We start from the raw sequence: 7,328 nt of genomic DNA, 5'->3' as shown, positions 1-7,328 counted from the left end.
CCCTTGTGACTGGAAAAAGAGCCAGTTCATCGCAGCAGAACAAGGGGGCTGTTTCTTCTTTCTTTTTTTATTCCAGAGTTCTTAGGAAAGTGTTTTTGCAGGGAGGCTGCCGGGGAAAGGCAGGAGCGAGGTCCCTGGGGAAACCCCTGGCAACAAACCGGGCTCAAGAAATGATGAGGACCAAGATGCGGTGGGACTTCAGCTGGGTGGCTTTGGGGGGGTACATGGGAGCGAGAGGAGCCTGGGAGAGGGGGACAGAATGGCCACAGAGGGGAGCAGCATCCCACCAACCATGGCAGAACCATTGCCCTCCCCAGCAAAAACCTGTGCTGGTGTTTGGGGCTGGGACCAGGGATGCTCTGCCAGGCAGGGGCCTGGATCAGTCCCTGGAGAGTGGGTCCCGCACAAAAGTGCCAGGAGATGATTGCGGGTGTCCCTGGATGTCTGCTCGTGTCCCTGGATATTTGCTCACGCAGGGACATGGGCGTGTGCGAGCGTGACAGGAGGGCTCAGGGAAGGTGATGGGATTTGCCCCAGGTTGCAGCACGGGCTGTGTTGGAGCTGGAGCAGATGCTCCGACTGCCGAGACCTGGTCCAGGGTTTTAAACCTGGCTCCGCGTTTCTTTCCCCAGATTTTCCAGGATGGTTTGGGAAAGGTGATGGGCCCTGGTCTTTCTGCTCCCGCAGGTTCCTCCCTCACCTCCATCCCAGGGCACAGGCAGGGCTGTTCGCCTGCAGGCAGCCCCAGCAAAACCCACAGCAGGCAAGCTTTGCATCAGCACCTAATTTCTGTGCCTCCAGCATCTCATTTCACACTGACAGGGGGTGTCCAAAGGAGAAGGCAGAGCCAGCATGTCCTCCCCCACCTCCCCAAGCCCTTTAGGAGCATCCCCAGGACGTGACCATGCCCTTCCCGAGGCAGCCAGGGTTCATGGCCAGCTTCCCGCTGCAGACACAGATGCTCCTGCCCCAGGTGCCTGCGCTTGTGGAGACAGAGACTGTCGCCACGGTAGGAGCTGGCACAAGCTGTTATACGGGGACCCCGGGGGATGATGACACATCTGCGTCACGGATGACAACACCAAACGTCCTCAGCATCACTGCTCAGACCCTCCCCGCCACCAGAAAATACCCCAGCAACTACCAGAGGCCACCTGAGCCTTGCCAGGCTGCCAGCGCTTCCCCTCGCTCTGCAAAGGCAGGAGGAAGGGGAAAGCAGGGAGCACAACCCCGGGTTTTGTCCATAATGGACTCTGCCCCTTCTTCCAGCTGCATCCCAAGCGCTGAGCATCTTTGCCCCGCTCCAGGGTTTATCCTCCACCAGCAGAGTCCCCTCCATGCCCCGGAGGGTAGGGATACATCAACCCTCCTCCCCCAGCTGGCACCGGCTGTAGGAGACCCATCTTGCTGTGGGGCACAGAGCAAGACAGTGCTTTTCCAGCGAGGAGGCGGGAAGCCAGCCTGCTGCGATTATCAAATCCAACAGCTATCACTGAAAAGCAGCAGACGGACGTGGCAGAGCCTGCCAGGGCTCTGCTCGGTGAACCAGCCCATCGCTCTGAGCAGGATGCGTTTGTGCCCACTCCTCTTCCTTCCCCCCTGCAGCCACTTTAGCATCAAAGGGATTTCCCTGCGCGGGGCAGGGCGACGATCTGCTCTGCTCTCGTGCCGCCTGCTCCGAGCATCGCTGGCACAGCTCCCTGTAAAGCATTTGTTAGCACTCGAGTTGGAGCAGCAGGAGGAAGGGGGTGGCACAGGGAGCTGAAATAGCTCCTGGTTCTTCCCTGCATCCCTCCGCCCTCCTCAAACCTTCCCCGGCTGGGAACTGGATATCCCACTGCCAACCCATCACAGACTCGCACAGATGCATTTATGGGCTCGTTATAATTTCAGGTTTCTGTTTAATTGCAAAGGAAGCATCAGACCCAAAGCCACTGAAGTCCATGGGGACATCAAAACCCGACCCTAGGTCAGCTATGAAGGGCCCAGCCCTGCCCGCACGCCCTGGCAGGCTCCAAGTGCCACCAGGCTCAGCAAGGAGGTGATGTCCCCTTCCCCATGCCCCTGGGCTTTGCTGTAAATCCCTGCACCGCTCCAGCCAGCACCCGGCCCAAACACCACTGATCCTGGCCGCTGGCATCGATTCCCTTTTTTCTTGAAAAAAAGGAAAGCTTGGAGCACGCTTGGAGCCTGAAGAAGTTTGCAAACAACCCAGCCACATCCTCCGAATCCTTTCCAGCTCTATGGAGGCATTGAAGCATTTGATTAAAGAGTTGCATGAGATCTTCAAGCAGATATAATAAAGAGAAAAGCAGGACAGATTTTGGCCGCTCACCAACACAGCCACCATTTCGTTAAGTAGAGTTGAGCCGTGAAGGCAACTGCCAGCAGGAACCCGGCATAGTCTGGGGGTTCCCAGACCCACCTCCACCCCATCTGCCCAAACCCAAATCCCTCTTGTGCCTGGAAAAGCTTGTGCAGGGAAGAAAGGGGCTGCTTTAGTATCGTTGTGTCATTTAGGTTGGAAAAGACCTTTAAGATCATCGAGTCCAACCATAAACCTTACCCTGCCATGCCACCACTAAACCCTGCCCCTAAGCACCACATCTACACGTCTTTTAAATACCCCCAGGGATGGGGACTCGACCACTTCCCTGGGCAGGACTCTTTGGGAGAGTACCTTGGGTCCAGAACCAAAGCAGAGATTTCTCCAGATCCCCCTGCATCCCTGCAGCTCTGGCTGCATCCCACTGCAAATTTAGGGAGCCCTCACTCTGACCCAGCCTCCCTCTCAGCGGGTGCAGCCCATGGGCTCGGCTCCCCCCTCCTCTCTGAGAAAACTAAAATCTGGAATTAAGTTATTAGTTTGATTAATACTTAGGGGGTGGAGAAGAACGCAAAATCTATGGAGATGCCAGTTTAATAAACAGAATAAATTGCACATTCTATTCTATTCTGCATGCTGATGAGGCCTCCCAAATTCCCTGGCAAGCGGAGAGCGTTGCTCTCTGCTCCAGCAATGCTCCCAAGGAAAATCACGGCAGTGCCGGTGCTCTCGGCGTGCCCTGGGCTCCCCGCACCGGAGGCTGCGTTTGGATAAGACGCAGACTCGTATGGACGGAGGTGATCCCTATCTGAGGTGACATCCCATGCCCCATTGAAGGGAATTATTGCTGGATTGGTGCAACAATGAGATCTTCCAGCGGTCTGGCCATGGAGCATTGACCGTTTGTATGGGAGAAATGCCTGCAGTGGACCAGACCATCCACCAGCATCCTCTCCTTGACCGAGGCCAGTGAAAATGCTGCAGAAGTAGGGTAGATCAGAGAAAAATAGCACCAAAAAAATGAGCTATTTGCCCCCACGTAGGGTCCTCTGCCAGCCTGTCATATTTGGTGCCTGTAGATGAAAATTTCCCCACCAGGAAGGAATTGCTGCTATTAACCATCCTGCAGCAGGATGAAAAACCATCGTCGAAAAGAAAGGCAAAAGGACTTTCTTTGCAAATCCAGACGCCAGGCTGGAACGAGTTAATCCCAGCCTGCCGTCGAGATCCTCCCCAACCATTTCAGTAGGATTTCAGCCCCCTTTCAAAAGGGACTTTTGCAATACGTTTACTTACATTGCAAAATGAAAAGTAATTTGGAGCTGAGAAATGGGTTATGTTCTGCTGAGAAAGTGTTCAACTGGGGTCTTCTGGCAATTTGGAAAGCTTTCCTTTTTCTTCTAAAAAACATGTCGAAACAGAAATCTGTTGAAACCGATGTTTTCCTATAAACACATCGAGTTTCAACAAACCTCCATTTTCTGAGCAAAACCAATTTGTCTAAAAATTACCAACTGGTTCTGCCTGGGACTGGTCTCATTCCCAGGGCACGTGGTTAGATATTGCCCTCAAACCACGCACAGCCCCCCCGAGGCCCATCACGCCATGCCCCATCGCTGGAGGCATCGTCATGGCCATGGACTTGCAGCAGGGCTTGGCCAGCAGCTTTTTAGGTGTCAGAGGAGTTTTTTGCAGTCGGAGGGGACCAAGCAGCTGCCATGGGCAGGGAGCATTGCTCCAGCTTCTCAGGGATGCCCCAGCAGAGAGGCAATAGCATCCCCCTGGGAAGAGCTTGCCCAGCCCCGTGGCTGCTCCAGTCTCCCACCCCCACAGCTGCTACTCTATTTTGGGTTTATTTAAGGAAAAATTCTATAGCTTTCACCTGAAAAGCGTTTGGCATCATTTAATACCCCCAGCTGCTGGGACTCTCTCATCTGCGACCATGAAAGCTGATCAAAGCTCAGCGGAGAGCCACAGCAGCGGAACCACAGATCGATGGGGCCACAATTACATTTTGATTTTTTTTTTTCTCCCCTTGAGGCAGCTACTTTAATGCCACTCCCCTCCCTCCTGGCCCTTGCCACATTCGATCTCTGCAAGACAAATCAGCAGGATGGGTCAGAACAGGAATTTCCCCTGCTCGATAACCTCAGTCTTTAAATTTTCTTTAAGCTTTGGGGGCAGGATAAGCGATTCCCCTGGCTGCGCCGAGCCCTGGCCCCTCTCCCACGCTGGGGACACCAGTCACACATTTCCAAAGACCCAATAATTCATGGGGCAAAGCCAGGTTTCCAAGCTGGAGCACACAAGGCATCACGGCAGCCAGAAGCAGACGGCAAAGAGCGAGAGGGGCCCCCCCCCCCGCGCGGGGGGGCCCCCGCGCCCCCAGCCGATCGAAGCCAATTCATGGCATTTACCATCTTAGCAGCCCTGCACTCTCTCCCCCCCATTTGTTACCCTAATGGGGATTATTATACTTATTATGGTCTCAGCCGCCAATGCTTATTGATTCTGACACTGCAGCGGTTTTAATCAGGGATCCGAAGCATGCGATTATGGGCACCAAAGGGTCGTCAACACACAAACAGAGCCACGACGATAAGGACAAAAATAACCCCCTGGCAGGAGGCGATGCTGGGTGGACGGGGAGCTCGCTGGCAGGGGGACAGCCAAGTGTCCCCAGGCCGGGGTGCTGGTGGCGATGTTGGGGAGGGCAGGGGAGCTGCGAGCGGCTGGGAGCGGGGTTTGCTCAGAAGCAAGTTGCGAACCACGGAGCACCTGATTTTCACACCTCGCACGGGCGCAGGCGCAGCCAGCCGCCTCCGAGCCGCCGTTTGCCTCTCTCCCCCCAAACCTGGTGAGTCACCGAGAGGTTCTTATGCAATTGTGGGAAAAAGCTCTAATTGCAGAGATAATGCCACGGGAGTGACACATGCCAGCACCGAGAGCTGTGGTGTTCGATTAGAAATTACCCACATACATATTTATAGAGCCTGCCTCCGATTCAACCCCTTCCAGCATGGAGCCGAGAGCCATCGGCCCCTTCCAATGTCCCCCCACCCCACTTCAAAAAGCAGCAGCCCCCTCCCTGCAGAGCGCACGCACCAAGCCCCGTTCACGGAAATCACCTGCTCTTTGCTTAAAGCAGCTCTAGGAGTAAATGCAAAATAAATGTATTTAAAACACGAATAAACAGCGCTGCAGAAGGCGCTGCAGCAGTACCTCGCTGGCCCTTCCCGCGCTCCCACTGCTGGTGTTCATTAGCAATACAGCACGCACGGGGCAGGCTGCATCAATCAGCTCAGCGATCATTAATTCATAAGCACAACCATCGATTTTTGCGCATGTCCTCATGCAAGTTTTATCAACGGAGCCACGTGAGCACCCGCCAGGTCCGGGCATCGCGGTGCCGGCAGTGGCGTGCAGAGCAGCCGGCCGGGGAACGGCAAACCCAGCTCTGCTGTCCTGGGGATCCTCCCAGCCTAATTAGCCTCTTGGCAAAGCCACCTAATGACCTACTGGAGACCAGCAGGTCCCTCTGCTTCTCCTTCTCCACCCACTTACCTAAGAGATGCCCCACTGCAGCCCTGTCCGTCCATCCGAGGAGTCCCTCTGTCCCCAGCCACCAGCGCACGTCCTCTGTCTCTTCAGCAGACCTGGGGCAGTCAGGATGCAGGCAGGAGATTCACAGGGAAATGGAATAATTTGCATTTGAGCAGACAAAAGAGCATTTACGATGCCGAGTGGGACCCTGACCCAAGACACTCCCATCCCTGCTCCACAGCCCCCACTGCTCCTCTCCTGCCACGGAGGCCCCCAGCATCCCCAAATCCCAACACAGGGCTCTCCATCCCTGTGCTGATCCACAGTTCAATGTGGATGATTTCCCGATCAGGGGGAAACTGAGGCCACAGAGACGTGCGAGGGATCGATGTCCTCTCCCATGGCTCACTGAGTCCTTGGGAAATGCCCCTTGCCCTCCATGCCTCAGTTTCCCTTCGCCTATGGAGCTCTCATCCCCTCTTTGCCACAAATGCTCAGAGCTGGGGGTGAGGGGGACCAGGGCTGGCGGCTGCAGGTTTGGATGTGTGACCAGCACATTTCAGAGCCCTTTTTGGATCAGATTCTCCTTTTGGTAACGAGGGCGTAAATCAGAATAAACTGTTGGTGGAGCTGGAGGGAACTCCCACAAGAGAAAAATCCACCCCCGGGCCATTCCCCCCCCATGAGCTCCAGGGCTGCCCCACACCGTTGCAGGCAGAGCGATTGCTTCCCAAATGCTTCTACCTTCTGTGGTTGAACTCGCTGTGCCATCACTGCTGTTACTTCCCCCTCCGCAGGGAGAGGCTCTGGAAAGCAGTAGGCTGTTACTTCTCCCTCCACAGGGAGAGGCTCTGGAAAGCAGTGGGTCCCTGGTCCTCGCAGGAGGGACCGTCTGGCATCTCCCGGGCAGCCACTTGAGATGCAGAGCCCATCCCTGCTCTCGCCAGGGTCATTTTTTTTTCCTCTCCGCTTGGCTGGCCCGTGCAGACGCTTGTCACCCGCTCCATCCGCAGCGCCTGTCTGCTGCGAGTCCCCAAGGGGAAGGCAAGGGGGTGCAGCCTGGCTGCTTCACCCAGAGCTGATGGTCCATCCTGGTGGGACCAGGATGGGGATTGAGCTGCCCGCTGCAGCCCTGCACTGGGGGGAACCATCCCCGGCTGCCCCCCACCAGCTGGATGACACTGGGAAGGCAGAGCTGGCACAGGGCAGCCCTGGCCACGCTGGGGAGGGAGCAAGGAGGGAGACAGGCGGAGAGCACGGGGAGGTGGAGGAGAGAGCACATGCAATCCATTTGCGATGTGCATTGATTCCTAATGCGCCCGGTAGCCTGCCTGGCTCTTCGGGGAAGCATCAGGAGACGATGCTTAGAAAAGCTATCCACGGCCCACTGCAGTAAAACCCTCGATTACCTCACCAGCATGGCATGGAGCCCGGGGGGACGGGGGGAGTGGGCGCAGGG

This window comes from Egretta garzetta, unplaced genomic scaffold (assembly GCF_000687185.1).
Source record: "Egretta garzetta isolate BGI_Z169 unplaced genomic scaffold, ASM68718v1 scaffold105, whole genome shotgun sequence".
In the NCBI taxonomy this organism is placed as follows: Eukaryota; Metazoa; Chordata; class Aves; order Pelecaniformes; family Ardeidae; genus Egretta; species Egretta garzetta.
This window is presented reverse-complemented; position numbering follows the sequence as displayed.